We start from the raw sequence: 22,744 nt of genomic DNA, 5'->3' as shown, positions 1-22,744 counted from the left end.
GTGAGCCGCCCGCTGCTCTGGCCCCACCTCAGAATGGATGGGGAAAGGGAGCAGCTGACTGGGCCTCAGAAAACGCGGGAATAATCAATTCATCAACTCCCTGCTCCTCTGGAGTGCTGCACAGTTAGGACAGCAAAACAAACAGGCTGGCTGATGCCCACTTACTGCCCTGCTGGTCAGGAAGTTTGGCCGAAGCCAGGCACACAAGTCTGAGGGAAGGGAAGTATGCAAGGCCTCCACCTGCCTGCCCTCATGCTAAACACATCTACCAGTCCTCCCTGCCTACTGCATCTGGCTGACCTTACTCTTCCTGAGCCTCTGCATCTGGCTGGGATTTAATTATGTGACCCCACTAGGACACATCCTGTGCCTTATTCCTTGAGCCCTGAGGGAGTTTAGCCCCCACACTGTTTTACAGTGGGGCCTTGGCTATGGCCAAGCTCCAGGACCCCAACCCTAGGCCTGGGATAACTGGGTTCCTCCAAGACTCTCACGGCCTCCTGCAGGAGTTAGGTCACCTTTGCTGTCACTGGGCAGAATGTACACCAGGAGGGAGGCCAGCCTCTGCCTTCCCTTGAAGGCGTTCTGTGGGGCACCTGAGTAAGCAGACAGACAGGAACCCCAGTAAGGTGCAAGTCCTAGACTGGGGGACACCGAGGAGTGCCCGAGTGGTCAGCAGCTTGGGGCTGGGTCTTGAGGAATGGGCAGAGGTAGCTGCGGCAGGGGACGGGGCAGCAGGAAGACAGGGCCTGCACAACAGGTGCTATGGTGAAGTTTATCCAGGAAGGCAGGAGAGACAGGACAATTCCCAGGGCAACAGGAATCACTGTTCAGGTTAGGGTGGACAATACAGAGGCCGCCCTAGACTCAGGCCCAATCTTTCGTGGACCTTAACTGGGCCTGGGCAGTAGGATCCAGGCTCCTCTTTGCCATTTGCTAATTGGCAGTAGGAGAGATACAACACCAAGACAACTCCTAAAACCTGCCAAGCCCCTTCTAGCAGGGAGCTTGGGCTTCTGCCCCAAATGAGAGCCCAAGATGGGGTACACCTCTTGCCTTCCATCCCTGGCCTCTGTCTCTGCCCAGTCACCCCTCTTCTAACACCCTCTTCCTACTATGGCACCTCTGGGATGGGGAGGCCCAGAAACAGACCCTGTCAGCCAAGGGCCTCTCCCTCTCTCCACTCCTAGGCATGACCAGCACCTGAAATTCAACCTCCCTCAGCCCTTCCACTTGCTCTGCTCCAGGACCTTCACTCTCACGTTCCATTCGTCATCCACACCCCACCTCACTGTGCCCATACCTCTTACGTACTCTTCTACCTCTAGTCTCAGCAATCCTGCTCTGAACCAGGACCTGGGTTGCCACATCTTTCCCTGGCCCAGGTTCTATCCGCTTTCTGGCTGTGGCCTCCCATCCTCTTCTGCTCCCTTTCTCCCTGGACCAAGCTTTGATGTTGCCCCAGCGCTCTGAGTGCGTGAGTCTCACTCCCACATGCCCCAGGCTAGGACCTCTCACCAGCTATGTGGCCTTGGGGGTATCGCTCTATGTCTCTGAGCTTGTCCCTCATGGTCGCAGGCATCTGTGAAGAGTAATACATCCAGCACAGAGCCTGTACTCTATATAGGTGTCCACCAGTAGCTGTTACTACCCCGCTGACTCTATCACCCTCTACTCACTTTTTTGCCTCAGCTGGGCCTCATCTCTTATCCTTCCTTTCCTCACTGCCGCCTCTACAGTAACCTTCGGCTAATGTGTGACCTGCATGGCCATCTCCTCCCTGAACCAGGAGTGCTGGGTAAGTAGTGTTTTTCTGGCCTCACCCCTACAGAGCTGACATGGCCAGCCTTTAGCGGGAACTTTCCCACTTCTCTGCAGTTGTACCCACCAGGCAGCTGTCTACAAAGGAGTGCGCCAGCATCTCTGCTGACAAAGCAGTGATTAAAAGGTCATTTAGTCTGATCCCGATGAGGCCAAAACTACATCTGAGAATGGAAGCCTCGACATGTATCATCCTCAAACACAGCAGATGCAGCAGGACCACCTGCTTAGAGATGATGTGTAAGCAGTACGTGTAGTATGTGTGTGCACTTATGTGCACATGCGTGCATACGTTGTGTAAACAAAGATCCAGGAGCTGCTTCCCAAACAGCAATGAGTTCTGCATTAGGAATCCCAGGGAAGTGCTTTGTTGTCTGTATTTTATCCTATCTCTTATAGTTCCTTCAGTGACTTTTTGTTAGGAGAAAAGGCTTGTTAATAAACAGCATAGCATTGACAAGGCTTTGTCTCTCATCATACCTGGGGCTTGCCCTTCTCTGACACAGACTGTTAGCATGTAGAGGTCAGGGGACCCTTGGCTGCTCTTTCCTCCCCGCCGATGACCAACAACCCTGATGCACAACCTTCAGCCTGCTTGGTGGGATGTCTTCTCAGGGAGCCTTCCCAGCAGCTACCAGGAGCACCTGGGCTCTCCCTGCCGTGCCATCGTTTCAGCGTGTTTGCGGATACCCTTCCCCCGAGAGGCTCAGCTTGGGATGTCTCTTGCCATCACCATTTTAAAATCTGAAGTACGGTCAGGCTTTAAATGACCAACTCTCCTTCAGCTGGTCAGCGTCAAAGGCAGAGATCACCTAGAAAACAGGTTCCTTCCAGAGGAACCTTCCGAGTTATTCTCTACCACCTGAAAAGCAGGCTTCTGGCTGCCCTGAGACACTCTGCAGCCACCTCATTGTTAGGACATGGTGTATTCCAGGCAGGTGACACAGGAACCCCAGAGCTGGAACTTCTGGATGTTGAGAGGCGCAGACCACTTCCTGGACTGCCAGGAACTCGAGGGCACCCTACCGCAGGTTCCCACCCGAAACCTCTGGCTCCCCTCCCCGCAGCAATGTAGCCCGGGGAGCTCACTAGGTTTGGCACAGGCTGTTCTCTGCAGGACTCACTCCATCACCTGCCTCTCCACAGGCAGCTCCTGTCTGTGATGCCTTCTGCCTGGCTTCTGTACCGGAACTCTGCCTGCTTTTCACAGGTCAGCTCACACACAGGACCTCCCCTGCCAGCACAGTGCCCCCTCCCTTCTGCTGACAGCACCGCTCTGCCCTGTGCCCTCCCTTTCTGCAGTCTTTCCTGCTAGCCAGGATTTCCTTAAAAGCGTGGAGGCCATGTGGTGTGGGAGAGAGGCAGACCCTTGCTGATCCTGCTCCCAGGATGTTGCTGATGACCGGTGACGCTGCAGGGGCCTGTAGTTCTATGGACTGGGCAGGTCTACGCGGTGGCATAAGCCTCTTCTGCGGGTTCCGTAGCCCCTCCAACCCCTAGCTCTGTTGCCCAAATAGTCTGTCCTGCTTTGCCGTGGCAGCACGCAGCACCAGGTCTTGAAGAAGAGTAGATTGCACCGACCCAGCCTTTAGCCCTACATGGCAGAAAGAAAGGCTTCTCTGTCTGAGTACATGTAATTTGTGGTTCAGGAATTATGTGCTCCACCACCCCAACACTGAGGGATTGGGCTGCTAGGAATCAGGAGAGCAGGTTGGGGACAGTGGGCTGGCAGACTGCGGCCTGAAGTGCTGCTGTGTGGAAGCCCAAGCCAAGGGCTGGGCATGTGGACCCTGATCAGTGTGTACGGGCAGCTAGAGGGCGATGGGAGAATAGAGGAAAATTGTGGCCAGGAAGCAACCGTGTGTAACAGGACCTGAACAGAGTAGCAACCAACCGTCACGATAAGGGTAGGTTCCCTGCTTGAGGCAGCCTCTTCTCTCAGATCACCAGAGCCAAATAAGCTGCAGTCCCTACCCAGAATCCCTCCCGCAGCTCTGTGGGGCTTGGCCATATTTGGGGGATGTGAGCATGGAGCAGTGTGACTGGTGGGGGAGGGGACTGTACATGGGTGCAGAAAAGGCTGTAAGCAGGAGACTGGCTCTGAGGCTTGGCTTCTTAGATTTCACACAAGGGCCCTGCCAGTCCTCTCTCTGAGTCTAACCTGGAGCTTTACTGGACTTTAAGGGACTCTTCAAATCCCAGAACAGAATCTGATGAGAACCAGTCCAGAGGCACAGGCTAAGAGTTGGGTGGCCCGGAAACTGCTTATGGGGTCACATCACGACCTCCCACCACAGTGCCACCAGGCACAGCTGGAAATAACAGAGGAACAGACAAGGAAAGGAGCGCAATGGACAGAGGAGGAATTGTGCAAGGTCCCCGCAGTGTGTGTGTGTGGCCGAGTGTAATAAGGACAGCAGTGATGGACTGCAGTGGATACAGAATTGAAGGGAGGTCAGACTGGCTGGGCACAAAGAGAGGAAAGGTGTACACGGTGAGAGGAAAAGGCAGGGCAGAAGAGAAGCCCAGCTGGAAGGAGCTACTGACGGGGTCTAAACCACTTGTGCTGATCCATGCCCATGCCCACCCGGCGTGGACCGCTCAGATGTGTCTACGTGCGGCTGCATGCGCACGGGTGCAGGGCTGGTCTGCCTGCAGTTCGTGCCGTACACTGAGAGCAGAGGTGGCCATGGAGACCAGCGGTGGTGTGGTGAGGGGTGTGGGCCGAGGGGAAGACGGGTCATAGGCTCTGTAATCTCATATTTACTTACTGAGCTGTGGCTTTGAGCTTGGCACTCGAGAGAGGTGGGGCATGGCTCTACCGAATGAGGCAAACAGACCCAGTCTCTAAGTCTGTTCAGGTGGCGTCAGCAGGAGTCAGACCACAGCTGGTACACAGAATGACAGAGGTGCTGAGATTTATGACACACACGGAGCTCCAGACAAGCAGGATAATGAGTGAAAAGGGCAGAGTTCTAGTCTGCAAAGGTGGGTGAAGCCAGCTTCCTAAAAGGACAGAGATGACTGTGAACAGTCAGTAAAACAGGCAGACAAGCAAGCATCTGAGGGTAGACTGCTGGTAGAAGGTGGAAATGTGTCCAGCTAGTCTAAGGGACAGGAGGAAGAGCTAGGGTTGAGGTCACCTGGCAAGTCACCCAGGGGACAGTCAGGACTGAGCAAGGAATGCCACGACCTGCATCCCTCTAGCTGCTGGACCGAGGCTCTGGACAGTGGGAGGGACTCCTGCACTGATGTCGAGGCGAGAGGTGGCAACGTGGGCAAGGGCTGGGGAAGCAGATGCACCAGGTGGCCCCATGAGACACAGGCCGTATGATGGTCAGTACTTACCGATGAGTGGCAGCTGGGTGGAGCAGGGAGGCACTGAGAGCACCGCTGAGACTGGCCAGCAGGCTAAGATCGCTGGCTGCTTTTGGAGAAAAGATGTGGGAGGAAGCAGCAGGTGTAGAGGGAGCTGTCATCTGTCCTAGTAGTGTGGGACCCTATTCTTCTATGGCTGGAGCTTGGTACTGTATCAATCAGTGAGCACCAGCTAGCCCTACCCCCACATCTCCAACCCACATGAAAAGCTTGAGGCACATAAAGCATGGTAAGTTCACTAGGCCTGAGCCTGCAGCTGCCCTGCCTCCTCCCTGGCAGTCTTGGGGAAACTAGCATGCCTTGGTCTCTGGCTCCTGACAAGCAGGCTTCCCTGACTCACCCACCCAGAGGTTGCCAGGGTGTACTCCCCCAACCCTGAGTCCACTCAAGAACCCCTTTGGGGAAAGCCCCTCACTCCCTGAAGTCTCTAGGCCAGACCCTTCAGCACACCTGTGGACTACTCCTTTTAAGACCCTTGCTGCCTGCCCTTGGGCCTTTGACCCTGGTCCCGTCAGGCCATGCCCACCCCTCCCCCAGATGTGGCCTTCTCCAGGCTGCTCCTGGAACAGACATCAGGCAGGCACACAGTTGTGGAGAAGTGGTGTTGCCACTTCTGCCTGCCACACCAGCTGCCACTGATTTCCTCTGGTCTGTTCACACAGCCTGGAGGCTCAACTCTTATTGGGCATAGAACTTGGGCAACACAACACCCATGTCCACAACTATAGACCAAGACAACCTCATCGTATCCACAGCCTCTTCCCAGAATCTCTTTTAGGGCTTCCCTGTAGCTGTCACTCGGGTAAGCTCCTCAAGGTGGTGGAAGTCAGCCTAGAGCCAAGGTCACTAAGGTGTCACTGCCCAAGCCAGGCTAAGCCAGGGAACTCTGGCGTGGGAAGACTTATCAGCTTACAGGCCTCTTTAGGGATAAAGATCCAGGCCTTTTACTATCCAGAGCCCTGGCTGCTGGCTGCCTTCCCTTCTGGTCTCTCAAGATTAAGTATGCACAGAGAGGCAGTTCAGGCTTGCTGAGGAGATGGACAAACACTTGGGACTGTGAATAGATACAGACGCAGTGGTCTGGTATGACACTCAGGCAGAGGCTCCTCAGATGGCCAACCCTGCCAGGGACAGTGGGTAGGATCCCAAGGGGTAGTAGGCAGCCAGGCCACGGTGCTAGCAAAGCAGAGGGAGGGTGCACTCCTGGTAAACCAATGGGCCTCCCCAGTTCTACACAGATAGCCACACACCCTGAATCCTTGAAAACTCCCACTGTCCTGTGGTCCCAGCCTGGAGTGGGTTCAGCTCCTATCTGTTGTTCTATGCCTGAGGGTGGGAGCAAAGTCACGGTCCTCACCACCCACCAACGAGTCCTGTCCACCGCTGGAGCACTGCCTTGGGACCACCTGTGTCCACCTGCCCCTAGGCCTGTGCTCAGTGGAGTGAGGTAATGACTCAGCACCGCCTGTCCCCCACCTGTTTGCTCAGATGCCTTCTGCCCTGGCAACAGCAGCCCTTCCACCTGCCAGCTCCACCCTAGCACCCAATGGCCACTCTGTGGTGATCTGGAAAGGGTGAGGGAGGTCGGTCCAGTGACTGCTAACTGAACTCACTGGTGTCCATGACCATAGGCCCCTTCTTACACAAGGATATCAGGCAGTTTGGGGAAGGCCCCAGCCCCACAGCCAGCCCGTGCCTCACAATTGGCAGGGATTGGCAGGAGAAGTGCACCCGAGGTTCCAGAAACCTATATTCAAGGCACATGGGCGGTTCACACACTGCTGGCCTCAGGCTGCCCAACTCAGTGGTTGGGAGGTGCTTCCTCGGTCTCTCAGGACAGCGTGGCGTGAGCCTACATAACTGAGCTCAAGAGTGGGTCCTCTCCCTTACTCTCTGGAATTAGCCACACCCGAGTGAGCTCCCATGGTGGCTCTATTTGAGAACCGAAGGTCCAGAAAAGCCCATGCCTGTGGCTACCACTGATAATCACTTTCCTTCCCTCATAAGCAGGAAACATTTTCCACTGCCTTTTTACTCTTGGTTTACTGGCCCCACGGTCTCTGTTTTCAGCTGCCATGTCCCTCTCCTGCCCCAGAACTGCAGCCAGCGCCTGGTCTGGATCTGCGAGGGCCTTTACCCCGGACGTTCTGTGGTAGTCTCAATTGTTGCCCAGTTCTTCTGCCGGTTCAACTTCCCTTCCCTGTCACCTCGGCCTCTACGCCAGGGTGAAGCTAGGGACCCTTGACTGTGGGTTTTGCCTTTCTAGCCTGAGCTTTATGGCAGTCTTGACCCACGAGCATCCCTGCAATGGTCTGGTCACAGTCCAGGGTTCTGGCAGACTCTTCATGAAGTGATTTCCACGTGTGCTCTGGAACAGGGACAGCTGTGGGGTGGGCTCTGGGGAATGTCTGTCCAAAGGAAGCTAGGCATGGCGGGGTTGGGGAGAAAACCTTGGATCCCTGCTGTGGCCCAGCAATGCTTTCCAGGTCTACAGCACGCCCGGGCGCTCCAGACACAGAGGTTTGCTCGGGGAACAGCTGCACTTGGTCCCCCATCTGCTTGCTCCTGCTGCTAGGGCACCTGCCTGTGCTCATGCAGGTGTCATCTTATGTACGAACAGGCCTGGGAAGTGGCCACAACTTTACAGATATGAAAACCGGAGTTTACAGAGAGGAGGCGATTTCCTCAGTCACTTAACTGAGAAATCTACAGGGCTTAGCTACCACCCAGCCCTGTGCCACTCCACCCCACTCCACAGGGGGGTTTTAACACCACAGCCTAACATGGCATATCTGGGTATTACCTGCTGTTATTTACTCAGTGCTTTTCTTTAAATGGACTCATTTTACTTAAATAACTGTTCTTCAAAAAAAAGCTTCACATCCTGACTCTAAATGGAAAGCCAGAGTCACTCACTACAGACAGAAGTAATCTGAAATATACAACAGTGTAAAGCAACTGCTTTTGCTGCTAGCCAGGGATTGGTGCCTGAGCCAGGGCCAGGCGAGGCCACTTGCTGTTTCTTAAACAACGGGGATTATTGCCTGCTGGAGGGTGTGAGGGCCATACGGGCCTCAAACTGGGATTTTCTCCTTGAAGGAAAAGGATTGCAAGAGAAATAAAAAGGATTACATTCCTCACAGGGAGGGTTAGCACTGCTCAAAGCTGTGGCCTCAGGCCACCTCGTATGGTCTGGTGGCTGCCCAGTTTCCTGCTCTGAGTTGGGCTCCGTTCCTCCTGTAGACACAGACGGGTTACATAGGAACCACGGGCACAAAGACCCTATCTGCTAGGATGCCCTGGCAACGGCAATGGGTCTATTCTGCTATGGTGCGAACACTGCACCCCTCGTCCTCAGGCCCCAAGGCCTTGTCTCAGAGAAGTGGGTCATCCCTTCCCTGGCTCAGTTCCACTTGCATGTTCGGTGTGCCCTCAAACGCTTCACCCAATACTCTTAAATAATCTAGCAGGTAAGCCCAGTCCCGGGGCTCTCCGCCCTCAGATCTGTGAGGGCAAGTGATCAATTAGCACATCATGACCCATACTGGGCCCTCTCAGAATTGTGCCCCAAAGTATATGGCCCTACTCAGGGACGAGGACACCGTGAGGGAGCAAGGCAAGTCTGTACATCGAGGAGCTCATATTCTGGTTGGAAGACCATTCCTCATAAAGACCAGTGCTGTGGCAATGAGGACACAGTGACAGATGCAGAAGGTACAGTGAGGAACAGCTGAGGACACAGAGGGCCCAGGTAACTGTCAGAGGTGACCCCACAGACCGAGCAGAGGGGAGCTCTGTAAGATTTCTACAGCTCGTAGCAGCCTGGGGGGAAGCCCCTGGAAACAACATCTGTCCCTCTAAGGAGGGGGCTACAAGCCCGAGAGCTGCCCTGAAAACTCAGGGGCTCTCAAGGAGGCCATGTGCAGCAGGTGGCTCACCTGGATGGGTTGAATACCTTTGGACAAGGAACCCAGGCTACAACAGGAATCCCCTAGTCTAAAGCACTTCCAGGTTACAGCTCCTCAGTGTTGCCATGTGTGATACCGTGTGTGATGCCGTCTGCATGTACATCGGGAGGGCTGAACACAGAGCCACAGCGTGTGCTGGAGAGAGTGTCAGGCTGGCACCCGCGCCTATGCTTGTCTGGGATGTGGGGATGTGCGTTCCCTGTCTTTCCAGCTCAGATATTTGAAATGACCTCGCTGAATGGCTTGGCCACTGGGTCTCAGGATGAAGGACAGGGCTGCCTGGCAGGTCCCAGCATGTAGCAGTGCCAGCAAGGAGCAGGTGCTCAGTGAGGATTGAGGACGCAGACACGCACTCACACACAGGCAGACACACACTCTCACTGGATTCTGGCACCCTCTGCACCTCTTCACTTGTCCAGTGTGACTGTCTTCAGGAAGGGTCTGATGGCTTTAGGGTTTTGATACAACACATATTTTGGGACTAAAAACCACATCTTCCTGAGGAGATAAAACCCTTGCTTGCCTTGATGCTAGTGACACTGGATAAGAGGCAGGGACAGTCTACCCTCCCCAGGAACTCCCTTCTGGAGAGAGACGGACTGCACAAGACCACCCCTTCTTCCTATTAACCATACAAGAACCTGGGTTCCCACCTTCCTGGCTGCACCCCTTCCCCAGTGCCCTGCCCTATCTCAGCTGGGTGAAAGCATTACTCTTTGAAAAGGTGGGAAGGGAGCCTCCTCTCTCAAGCCCTGAGCCCAGTGGACTTGCCACTCAGTCCTCTATGACTTTGAGCCAAGTGCAGTGTGTGGCCGGCTGGGCAGCAGGGCTATGCTACACTCAAGGAAGAAGGCCAGAATGATCACTGACTGGTCCTCTCCCTCTTGAGGCTGCAGGCTCCTGATGAGGTGCTCTCTTTGACAGCAATATGTGTGTTGTTCTTCTGGAGTCCCCACCATGGCTGGTCTGGGATCTTATTTTGCCCTCCCTCCCCTGGCTGCCAGTTCTACTTCCCTCAAAGCAGGTGTTGTGAAAGATTTGCAGAACAGATGGATGGGTAGATGAAACGAACACCAAAAAATGTTTTCACAGAGCTCAGAAGCATCTCCAGCACTCCCTTTTGAGAGTGTCACCTAACTTGACCTCTCTCAGGAGCTTGTTGCCGAGGGGTCACACTGAGACCACCTCACTGGGCCTTATGTTCTGGGCCTCTGCTGGCCCATGGAGCCCTCACATGCCTGGGATGCTGAGACCTGGCTCTGTTTAAATCCAGAGCCCCCCCTGCATCTGACCTCTCCATATCCTAACCCTCCCCTGGCCCTCTTGCTCCTGCTCTCTACAAATACTTGTCAAGTAGGCATCCCACCTGCCCCTCCCAGAGTTGTAGTCCAATCTCTTCAGGACCCCAACCTCTGTACTTTCCAGTTTCTTTTCCCACGTGGGGCATGATTCCCTTTCCTGAAGGTTCTGCTTGTCCCTCCTCTTCAAGCACCCAGTCCTCCCTGCAGGAGCTTCTTGCCTGACTGCTCCCACCCAGCTCCAGTCCCCGGGAAACACTATCTTGACCACTTCACTGAAATAAATGTGAGTCTTGGGGAGCATGGGGTAGGGAAGTGACAGTGCACATCATACAGTACCCCTAGGCTGAGAGTTCTCTAGGGAAACCAGTGTTCCATGGTCCTTTGGTCCTAAAAAGCTGCCCCCTAGACCCTCCCTCTCAGGAGGTCTGGGGGCTGTAAGTTCTTTGTCTCCACACTCCTGGGGAAAAGGGGCTTTCCAGTTGGCCTGTCCTGGGAGCTCTGCTATGTCACTGAGCAGGCCCCTCTCATCCTCAGCTTTCGAGGCCTTGTCTCAGCTTATAGACCCTGGTTTACAACCTTTTCATGTAGAATGATCCCGCTCTAGGTAAAACACAACCCAAAACAAGAAAAGCCAACCCACAGATCCCAGCATCATTAGAGATTTATTTCTAACATTCATCAGTGCCCAAAGGCGGGGTCACTGGCTAGTCTACTGAAGTGAGCTGTAGCAAGGGCTCCTAAGAAATGATACACAAGTACTTTAAATATTTTATTTTCACTTAAGATACATGTACATTCACACGCCAAGGTCTGGAGAGAGCCAAGACCTTTCCTGCAACATGGTTCACATTCTGGAGTAGCTGCACGGTCCTTAAACCACTGCTCGCCTTGTGCAACATTCAGGCTACTTTCTTCAACAGCAGGGAGGTGCAAAGTAACTGGAATCCAATCCCTAGGCTGTTAATGACTCTCTGTCCCCAAACATAACTGTCTTGCCCACACCAAATGGAAGCACAGGTTTCCAAAACATCTACCTTGATTTCCACAGAAGCCCCCTTTATAGTCATCTTCCACTAGTCTATGTAATTGTCAGTGACATAATTACATAATAAGAACAACTGGCATAAAGAGGTTTGGGACAAACACAGCTGACTCAAAGGGGTGTGAAAAGAAGCCCGTGGGGGCCGGAGGGCTGCCCACTGTCCTGGGTGCTCAGCCTGCTATGGACACAGGCCGGCATGCTTTGCATTGAGAATGGAGAGCACCCACTTACCCTGCAAATGTTGGTGACAGAGAGAAAAGGATTTCTGCTCACCAAGCGTTTTGAAACTTGCAAATGACTTGTATTTCATTTATCACAAAAGTCCCTGCAAATGTGAAAAACGATAGGATGTGTATATTCAAGGTATTACCGATTTGGGCTTTGGGACATATGACTGTGGGTGGATTCCTTGTAGTCAGTATATAGTCACTAGGGCCTGGGCCACTGAATTAGCTTCTCCATGCCGCACCGCCCCCTCCAGCCACCTGACAGGCCTCATACTCACAGACCGGCAGTGGGTCTCCTCACCTTTCTCAGCCTCCTCCAAGCTCCCTGCTTTGTTTTCTGATGCTGGCGGCTGAACCCAGGGCCTACACTCCCAGGCCCCACTCCCCTTTTGAGACAGGTGCTCGCTAAATTACCCAGGCTAGGCAGAAATTCCTGTCTCAGTTTCCTAGAAGTCCTGGATTACAGGTGATTACTACCTGACTGCTCCCTGCTTATTCTGAAACCAAAGTCCACGTGAATGGTAGGAAAGACCAGGGTTAGTGCACCCGCCGCAATCCTGTTCGCAGACAGAACCCAACACAACTAATGGCTCTGCCCTAGCTAGGCAGGTCATAGCCTATCAGTGTCTCTCTGCTAAAGGAAGGCAACGACCAGAGAGGCTGTGCTGTCCTGGCTCTGGATGTTCTCAGCCACATGCTGTTTTCTGGCCCATGGCCATCAACACTGACCAGACAAGAGGTGATAGCATCACCCCAGGAGCACTGACTCAGTAGGAAATTGGGCCAGATCCTTCTCTAGTGAGGAGTAAATAAATATAAACAAAAATGGAAAGGACCCACCTACAGAGGGAAAGGGAGAAATGACAACCAAGGGGCAAGGCCTTCAATGAGAGCCAAATCAAAGGGGGCTGTTGCCTGGAGAAGCTGTGCTCCAGACTCCTGGCTCACGGGTTTCCCCAGGGAAGGCTAATTGTGTTTAATCAGGTCTCTCAGTTGGGTGGTCTCGGAATAATCCCATCTCCCCACCCTGGCTGAACCCTCTCTAGTGAGGACTCCGTGGGGCCAGATGAGTGACTGGCTCCTTCCCAGGAGCCCCCCATCTCCCTGTAACCCCTTTCCTCTCTTTATCCTCCGATCTGTCTGTCCCCACTTCCCCCTCACTCTGCTTACTTCCTATGCCTCCTAAACTCATACCCACATGCTCAGGACCAGCTCACACAGGCCAATGGCCTGGAAATCAGAGGCTCTCAGAGAACTGCAGATTCCTGCTCATCCCCCTCCCCGTCTGAGGAAGGGCCCAGGAGTGTGGGTTTTGTCACTGTGGGTCCTGCAGAGGCCAGGGGTACTTCAGGTGACTCAGAAGCTAGCACCAATCCTTCTGCTTGTAACAGGCCACCTCCAGAAGTGTCCAAGCCTGCAGCTGCTCCCAATCCCACCTTGATCACGTCCTTGAGGAGCGGAGGCTGAGTAGGGTATTCTTGTGTCCGTGACCAGTGTCCTGGAGAAACCCATAGGGAAGTGAGAGATGCAGGCAGGGACAGGGCTGGGGCATGAGCTGGGCACAGTGAGGCTCCAGCTGTGGCAAAGTCTCGGCCTGATCCCATGAGGAACTCAGGAGGGACGATGACCTCATAGCTGTCCCATCTTGAGGGGCAGGGGCACCACCTCCCAAGAATTTCCAGAAAAGGGAGCTCCAACAGTCAGGGCAGATGTCCAGCAAGGGGTGTAGCCATGAACTGCTGGACTGCAGCTGACAACAGTGCACACATAGGAAGAGGTCCCAAGCAACATGCTTGGTACTTTTCCTCTGCCCCCTTCCTAACAGGGTACCGGGTCTCAGGTCAGGGCTGGGCCCAGCTGACCTTCTGACTCTGAACATTGCCTGGCCATCGAGTTGCTCTGCTTAGCCCCTCTTCTGGACTACGGCAGTGAGCTCCCTGGTCTCCTTACTGTTCCCAGCTCCCCGTACTTGATGCTCCATCCGCAGCCAGCAGACTCCTTATAAAATCAAGGCGGAGCACATTTCCCTTGTGCTTGAAGCCTTCTGTCTCTCACCACCTCAGTTCAGATACAGGATCACAGTCCTTCCAGAGCCCCAGAGCTCTGCAACCAGCCAAGCCTCTCCAACTGCCTCTCCCACTTCTACTCCTGCTACACTGGCCCCCTGCTGACCTCCTCGCTCACTCTCCAGCACACACGGCTCCTTCTCAACTCAGGGCCGCTGCACCGGCTATTCCTTTTGTCCACAGCCAAAGTACCTTCATCCAATGGCTGAAATGTCCCCTCCTTGGAAGGCCTCCCTGCCCGTTGTACTTGTAGGTGCAAACTACCACTCTGATCCAAACACCTACAGCACACCGGCAATATCCACATAGCACTGTCCCTTTCTAACACACCGCTGTGTAACTCACAGTGTGGGTGCCATTCCCCTCATCGTACTCACAGCAGTGGGAGTGCCACAGGCAGGGGCTGCCCTTCTGTTTGCTCCCTGACACATCACATGCCTGCAAGGACCTCGCACCAAGCAAGTGCTGAGAAACCCACACAGTCCCCTGCAGTGACGGAATGAGGGATGGATTGTGTCAGCATAGGGACAGGACATCTGGGCAATCTTCTGAAAAGGCTCTTAGTGGCTTTGCTTTGGATAGACACAGTGGACATGGGCTAGTGGACTCTGATGCGCCCACAATGTAGAACTCTCAGACCCAGTGGTCAGGATGTTTCCTCTTTCTGTAAATTCTCTGGGGCTGGGTTTCTGTTGCTGCAGAGTGCACTCTCCACCGCACATACACTGTGCAGGTCCCCCAGCCCGTTTACAGGCCCTAACCCTTTTGACCCAGCCCTGGCCTCCTTCTTACGCCAGCCATAACCCCCCAACCCTGGCCTGTCCCCAGGTCGGAGGTACGGCCCCTCCATCAGTCCTGTAACACACCCAAAAGGTCGGGGGAGCCCAGCCACGGCCTCCCAGGAGCTAGGGCGGGGATGTGGGTGTTGGTGTGGCCCAGAGAGATGGGAGCAGCCCCAACAGTGCTTCTGCTCATCCCAGCCACAGGGCAGGGCGGGGCGGGGCAGGGATGGAACCGTGCGTGGGAGAGTGGTGCTATCAAAAAGGAAATCGATGCTTGGCACCAGCCCAGTGTTTGAGGGAAATGAATAGATTTTGGCCGAGGACAAAGAGAGTTTGATTAATCAGAAATTGGATAATGGAGGCAACACTCTAATTATTTTTCTTCCCAGAATTTTATCAAGAAATATGTTTGCACAGCATATCAGAAGTAATGGAGTGGGTGAGGGGGCAGCCACACTGGAGGAAAGTTCAGCTCAGGAAATGGCCACCATACCCATTTACCAGCAAGGGATGAATGGAGGGTCAGCCAGACAGGGTCCTGCTAGCCAGTCTACGGGGTCAGGAAACAGTAAGAAGGGTGGGTGGGGCGGGGGTGAGGCTAAAACAGTGAGGACAGCTAAGGCCAGAGAAGACATGCCATGCGGTGTGGAGAAGCGGGAAGAGAGAGGCACCGGGCAGAGTGCCTCACGTGGAGACTGCCCTGCTCACCAAACTTCAGTAGAGGTGGCAGGAGAAGAGGGGACACCACCAATTCAGGTCAAGTTGCCTCTTCCCTAGGGTCTGGGACCTGCTGGGGCCAGAACAAGGGCCGTGGGTGTCTAGTTTTTTAACCTTTCATCAAGGTCCTCTCTCAGGAGCTTAGAGGGTGTTCCCATCTTTACTCCTGGTGATACCTGGTGGACCACTTCAAGATCAAAGTCAGACAGGAGCACTGGGACCCCCACAGGATACAGAGCCCACAACTCACACACATGGGCCCTTCTTCCTTACTCTGCCCCCTCCCCCCACACTACTGCAACATCTAGAGCCCCAAACTACAGTTAGGTGCCTTCCTTCCAGGTCATCCAGTTCGGGTATACAGGCAGGCTTCTCGGAGTTACATGCTGGAACAGAGTTCAGCATGAGATTTATATCCAGAAGGCTCCTGGCCTTGCTATGCAGATGAGTCTCTGTCTCACACATTTACTTGCTTATTTATTCATTCAGTGTACAGAGAAAGGCTGTCAGGGGCCAGGCAGGGGGATGGACCTGAAGGCCACTGCAGGGACCAAGGCAACAGCTGAGAGAGGAAGACACTTTCAATAAATGGTGACCTGAGCTGCTTAGGGACTCCTGGTGCCAGCCTGGGAGATACTGCAAAGGGAGGCGAGTCCTTACCTCATAGAAGCCAGGATCTGTGTTTCCATGGAAGAAGAAATGAGGATGAATTGGAGCTGCTAGCCAAGAGGGAGAGCACAACAGTGGGACTGGCTAGTCGCTGCCAAGCATGTCCCATCCTGCCTCTCAGACCTGTTGCAGACATCACCAATCAACTAGAGGGGATTGCTCCTCCTCTAAGCCACAACACAGCTTTAGAATCCTCTTCAGCATAGTGTGCTTTGGGTAGATGCCCCAAATTTGGAATAAGAAATGAAAACTACCTGCATGTACCCTGGCTTCAGCCTAGAGCCTCAAGTTTGAAGGTGTGGAGGGATGGGCATGTTGCTTAGTGGTAAAGCATTTGCCTACCATGCATGAGGCCCTGGGTTCGATCCTCAGCATTGCTAAATACATTTTAAAAATAAATAAAAGTGAGGAAACCAAGGCTTAGGGAGAAGGATTCAACAGGGTCACCTCTACAGTTAAGTACAGAACTTCAACACAGGCCCCGAGTCCTCCCCTGTACTGAGCTGCCCTACTGACCAACTGACAGGTTACTTCCTAATCCTGGGGCACAGGGGCTATCCGGAAAGGCCACTCAGATGCCACTGTTTCATTTTTTTTTTTTTTTCACTTCCATCAGGATCCTGTCTCTCTCTCTTAAAGACAGTTCCCATAAATGTATCTCTGCAAGTGAATCCCCACTGCATCTGACCAAGGCCGCACTGAGGCATGCCACCTTCCTAAGACCGTGTGTTCGCTCGAGGCATCTGCTTCAGTGTGAGAAGACCGAGTTGGGCCTGATGGGGTCCAGTGTTGGGCTGGAGCAGGGTTTCGGATGTGAGGGCGTATGCCAGCCCTCTGTGAGAAAAGGGCTCAATGGGATGACCTGAGGTGCTCACTAATACTCCACAATGACTTCCTGGGTGCCTACTAGGCAGGATGGCCCTGGGTGCTGGGTTCTCAGAGATGAACACAGAAAGCCTTTGCCTCACAGAGCTTCCACTCAAGCCAAGGAGAGGGAGAGACAACAAAGATGATAAATAAAACAGAAAGTTGAACTGTGGCGAGTGCCAAGGGGAACGAGAGCGGCAGGCAGGGGCACAGGAGCTGTGTGGGTGGGGACACACGCTGTTCTAGAGAGGGCCCACCAGGCCTTGTATGAGGATCTGGAGACCCTGCTTGTGTGTGGCCCTAAGAAGTGAGTGAAAAGGAAGAGCAGCTGTGAAGACCAGCCTTCAACTCTGACACACGGAGGCAAACAACTAGGCAGCAGGAGCGCAATTTTAGGCAGAAACCAAGAGTGCAGAAATGGCCTTTAAAGAGCCAACCTCCCATCTTACCCACTGTGGGCCCCTCCTGGCAGGGAGTCCTCAGTCCCCAGCAGTTGTTAGCAAAGATGGGGCCCTGCAGCCCCATGTGCTTTTAGAGAAAAGCAAACTGAGGTCCAAAGAGGAAAAAGCATCAGTTCCAGGGCACACAGCCTCAGGGCTGAGCCCAGATCCCAAGCTGCCTCTACCAGGGGTGTTGGAGCAAGAAAGGAAAGGGCTGGATGGGAAAGGCCCAGGGCTTGCTGCAGTCCACCAGTCTGTCCAGAGTAGGGGCCAGGGTTTGAGAACTGGCAGTAGCCACACTGCCAGCTGCAGCTCAACAGGTCTAGCCAGGCCTTTACCATCATCTTTCCTGCAACCACATGAGAGATGGAGCCAAGCTGCACGGGGGGAAGCAGGGCTATTCCAGGCTGCTGATAACCCTCAAGCTCCTAGATTTCTTCCCTGAGGCCTGGCAAGTCAGATGTGGCGGCTGTCTGTACCCACCGAGGCACTGGGGAAAGTCAACCCACCTCTCTAGTTCTCAGTCTCAAGTGCAAAACCCATGTAAAAACAGGCCCCTCCTCTACAGCATCACTTGGTACTTGGGTCCCTGGAATGCACCTGGCTGTAAAATCCAGGGCAGGTCTTGTGTGTCCTTACAAAAGCCTACATCGGGTCTCTGCGGGAAATATGCATATCAGTCTATACTCCTCCACTCCGACATCTGCATCTGGGCATCTATGGCTCACAGGGGCAGACCCTGCTGAGGGGGTCAGGGTTCAGATCAGGACCCATCCAGGAACCTGGTCCTGGCAGATCTCCATCTCAGGGGCAGGGGAGGGCCGCTCTATGGCACAGGGGTCTCTTTCTGAGAGGTGTGGTCTAACCATAGCCCATCAGCACAGGTACAGCTATGAGAGGCTTGACTGAGCCCTCAGGGACAGAGTGTGTTTCTGGTTCCAGCCTGCTCCCAGGAACACCGGGCTTGACACTGTTTGTAAGGCCCCTCCCTGCACTGTGGCTTTTAACAGTCTTGCTTCTTAGCACTTTTTTGATAGATTCTCCAGGGACATCTCTAAAAGAGAGTTATACCTTAATTTAGAAGCAAATAACTCAAAACTCTGTGATGTAGCAAGCTTCTGTGGGAAACAGGAACTCAAGGAAGCCATTGTATAAGGCTACCAAGCATGCCTGCCCAGGGCCGGCTTATGCCTAGACTTTGAGATGTGCCCCCTGCTACCTACTACCTGAGGGGTTGCTGGCTGTTGGAGGTTCACAGACAGGGAAGAAATGGCGACTCACAGCCGGTAATTCTTCAGTTAATGTGTGACTCTGGGTTTCTAGGGCCAGGAGGCCAGAGGTTCACAGGCTGAGTGTGATCAGCCCTAGCAGCCTTGAGGGTCAATACGGCCCACCTGCCCACTCAGAGAAAGGAAAAAAAAAAGAAGGGAGCAAAGGCAGCAGGCAGGCTATGGGCCCAGCCTCGACACACCGTCTCTCCCCAGCATTGTGGCAGCACTGTCCTAGAAGTCCCCACAAACAGGGCTACTTTGTGGGTACGGCTCTACTGTGAGGTCAACAGGGCTCTAGGCCAAGCTCAATGCTTGCTCTGCTGTCACCATCTTGAAATGCTTGATAATTCCTCTCTCTGTTTTTGGTGGCACTGGAGATTGAACTGAGGGCTTTTGTACAGAGCTACATCCGCAGCCCTTTATTATTTTGAGCTAAGAGTCTTGCTAAGATGACCAGGCTAGGCTCAAACTCGTGATACTCCTGCCTCAGCCTCCCAGAGTGATGGCATTCCAGGCATGTACCATCATACCTAGCTGCTTAATACTGTAATTTCTTAACAGAGAGCCCATAAATTGTACAGCCTGAACCCCTGCCTGCCACAGTGCTTGGCACAGGGGTCCTGTGCTCCTGGGACAGTCTTCTCCAGCCTCCTTGGGGGCCATCACAATAGTGTTTGCCAAACGCAGTCTTCAGCTTGGCCCCTTCAGGCCCCATCCGGTGACTGCAGCTGGTCCTGGCCTTCCTTGCATCTTGATGCCGAGGACCCCAGGTTGCTGCCTCTAGTCTCACTCTTCCCTCTGCCTACTGTGAGCAAAAACACGGTTTCAGACCAAATTTTGGATTCCCTGCCTCTCATGAAGGAGTCTGGCCACATTTTCCTCAGCCTGTATCTGTTCTGTCCCACAAGTGGCTCAGATAAAAAATGTGCAGCTGTGCTTGTGTTTTCTCCATCAGCAGGCCAAACCTGCTCCTGAAAAGAAGCCTCCCATCTGACTGCCTCTCATCACCTCTACTGTTCCCACCTCACAGGGTCAGCAACTGCCTCACCTGGGGTGTGGGCCCCACCTACCCCTACCTGTCCCCGCCCCAGTCCAGTCTATCTCTCACAGCAGCAGAAATCCTTTAAGAGCCCAAATTACCTCAAGTTACCCTTCTGTTCTAAACCTGCCCAGGTTTTTCCCATCTCAGTGGGTAGCTTGGAGCCCGCCTGGCCCCTGCACTCGGCTCCAGCCACCTGGCCCTCTAGTAGGGCCTTCAGCCGCATTCACTCAGTACCTTTGCTCTTGCTATCCCTCTGCTGGGTATCTTCCCCTGGTTGTCACACAACTTGCCTGCATTACTCCACAGCACTGCACCAAGTCTCATCCCAGAGAGGAGCCCCCTCCCGCTTCTCCTTCAGTGTTCTACACAGCACATGCTCATCCGCCTGTACTCAGTCGCCTACATGTTACTGGCAGCACAGGGCCCTGCCTGTGGCAGGTGCTGGTCAATATTAAATCGAAGAATGAAGGCGCTGTGTTCCACATGGAGGGCTAGTGTCTCCTCTCATGTGCTCCAGGATCATCACGTCCCTGTTTGCTCAATCCCGTGAAGCACCTTCCCTGCCAGTGCAGACACCCACAAGGAGCCGAATGTGCGGGAAGGCTGGTATAGGACAAGGCGGTGCTCTCTTGGCTCTGTTTCCAGATAAGGACAAGAAAGATGAGGGCAGAGGGCTGGACCAATGGGTGAGACTAGGGTCTGACCTCAAGTCTTCTACAGCCTACATTGGAGTTCTTGCCTCACCACCAGGGTGGGAGTACGGAAAGGGTCAGTGCCCCAGGGCCCCTCCTAGTCTGTACAAGGTGTGCAATGATCTCTGCTAGGGGCTCCTGCCTGCGGCTGACCCTTGGTGTCTGTCCTGATGCCTCTCTCCATTTCCCTTCACGGACCTTTTGGTTGAGCACAGGGTTTATAGGACACCCCAGCAGCTAGGTTACCTCAGGTTTCCTTCCCGGGCCCTCAGAAGAGCAGCAGGCTCATCTGTTTCTCCACAGTTCCCGTGATGAGCCAGCCATGGCTGGAGGCAGGAGCATGCCTCTTCAGTCACGCAGTATCTTGGGTTTTCTGATCCTAGTGTCTGGTAGCACTGGGATGCTTTGTCCTTAACTCCAGGGGAGGAAGCAGCACACACTGTTATCCAAATTCACCCATCAGACAACTAAGGGGCTAGGATAAGGCCATATTCTAAGTCCAAGCCAGCCTACCCCGGCATTTGGCACTCCTCCTGCAGGTAGGCCCTCCATCCCAAAGGTCTCTAGGCAGCCAAGTTCATCCAACTATCGAGATGTTCCTCCAATCATCCTAGAAGTTGCCAGTGGCCAGACCAAAGTACTTTTCTTCCTGAGACACAGAAGGTCTGAGAAGCTGGGGACAGGAGGACTCTATTCCCTGTGTCCCAATCCCAGAGTCTCATGGCAGGCATCTGGAATGGGTCAGGTGGGAAGTTCAGAATGAAACGCTTCACCCTGTTCAGCACTGACCACATACCCCATGAGGGTAGGCAGGTCCTGTTCTCACTGCACTGTGGGCCTCGGTCGAGGCTGAGTGTGCGTGTGTGTGTGTGTGTGTGTGTGTGTGTGTGTGTGTGTGTGTCTAGGGGGTGGGCATACTACCGAGATGAGTAACAAACAGCTCCTTCAGAGGAAGAGCAAAAACATCCTGAGGAGTGAGGGAGCACATCTAGGGCAGAAGGTGACATCGGCCTTTTGAGGGGGAGGAACTATGTCTTATTCACCTCCTGTCTCAGAAAATCAGCATCTGTTAGAGGAACACACAGGAAGAGTTTTAAACCAAATGCCAGCATCTCATCAACCCTAGACAAGAAAGCTCGCTACTTCATCCAAGCATGGCCCACCCCACTTCCACTGGCCCCTAGATGGACACACCTCTCACATGTCCACAGCCCAACGGCACAGAGTCACCAGCTTAAACACTCTCCCCAAAGCATTAAGCTCCACCCTGGCTAAGGAGGGTGGGTGGGTTAGTAAGCCGTGCCCTGGCCCTGCCCAAGGGACAAGGTGACTAGAAGGACATCCCTAGGCTGAAAGGAGCCCTCTCGGGTCTCCCCCAAGCCCACTGCAGCTCAAAGGGTCATGGAAGTGCTCCCCTTTCATAGACCAGCAGGCCACTGTCACTACCAAGACAGCTACAACTAACAAGCCATGGGGTCATGCCACTCCTTACTCCCTTAGTCCCATGAACCTGTCACCTGCCTTTCCCACCACACCTCTGATTCCTTCCTAAGCATGCTCAGTGCTCCCACCAGACCAGTGGTCCAAGTGCACCTCTGTGCGGCCACCCCTTCTCTCTCCAGCCCATAATAACCCACCCCAACTGTTCCCATGTCCTTCAAGCTCCAGTTCAAATGTCACACTGCCCACAGGCTGGTCTGATCCTAGCTTGTGGCAGCCCTGAGTCTCCTCCCAGGACCCCTGCCACCAGCGCCAGGGGTTATCTGAGCATGGATGAGTTTCCCCTATGGGGAGGTGAATCAGTCAGTCCTGGGAGGGCAGGCCCTGTCCACTCCCCGCCATCCACTCAGCAACAGGCCCTGGGGGAACAAGCACTCAGTAAATATTTGCTTAATTGAATTTGGCCAAGGATCTTCCTTCAGACAGGGATGAGAGCAGCAGGATTAGATCCCCAAGGCAGGAAAATCACTTGGGAAGAAAGGAGCCGGCAGGGGCTCAGCCACCTCCCCAAGCCAGGCACACCGTGGCCCTCCACCCTGGAACTCAGACTCAAGGGAACCCCGGTTTTGCTTAGCACCGCCTTCCCATCCCCTTCTCTCTGTAATAGGAGCCCCATTCTCGGCCTAGGCGGATTCCTGCCGTCGTCACCCAGACAGGCTCAGCACCGCGCTAAAAAAGCTGAGCTCCTCTAGGATCAACCGCAAGATACCGAGCCCCAGTCCTCAGGCCCTGATACCCCTCCTCCAAACACCCCCACCGCCTTTTAAGGGAGAAAAATATTGAGACGGGAGCATATTACAATCGCAGCAGGTCGATACTCATCTCTTGCTCCACTCGCCGCAAGAGCAAGGACCGAAAATTGCGAGCAGACCGTCCCCGGGCCCAGGCCTCGGGGGCCCTCTCTTCCGTTTCGGCCGAGGCCACACGCCGCCGCTCTAGCCACCCGGGGTGGCCTCCTCCC

The 22,744-nt window shown here is 54.1% G+C and overlaps 2 protein-coding genes across 3 annotated transcripts in view; one reads left to right on the top strand and one right to left on the bottom strand.

The window, feature by feature from the left end:
- Gnaz (G protein subunit alpha z) overlaps nt 1–20,757 on the bottom strand; it is a 49,296-nt gene extending 28,539 nt beyond the window's left edge. The window contains exon 1 of one of the 2 annotated variants that reach the window (XM_033762355.1): nt 20,530–20,757. The gene's annotated coding sequence lies outside the window, so the exon portion shown is untranslated. Of the gene's footprint in view, nt 1–4,592; nt 4,887–20,529 lie in introns of those variants that run through there. The other variant, XM_010603893.2, reaches the window with a different exon arrangement.
- The window catches only part of Rsph14 (radial spoke head 14 homolog), an 80,840-nt gene that overhangs the window by 48,636 nt on the left and 9,460 nt on the right, over nt 1–22,744 (top strand). The window lies entirely within an intron of this gene.

The sequence above is a fragment of the Fukomys damarensis genome, unplaced genomic scaffold (genome assembly GCF_012274545.1).
Source record: "Fukomys damarensis isolate Sample0158 unplaced genomic scaffold, DMR_v1.0_HiC HiC_scaffold_12, whole genome shotgun sequence".
NCBI lineage: Eukaryota > Metazoa > Chordata > Mammalia > Rodentia > Bathyergidae > Fukomys > Fukomys damarensis.
The sequence above is the reverse complement of the archived record's forward strand: the minus strand, read 5'-3'. Positions and strand labels throughout refer to the sequence as shown.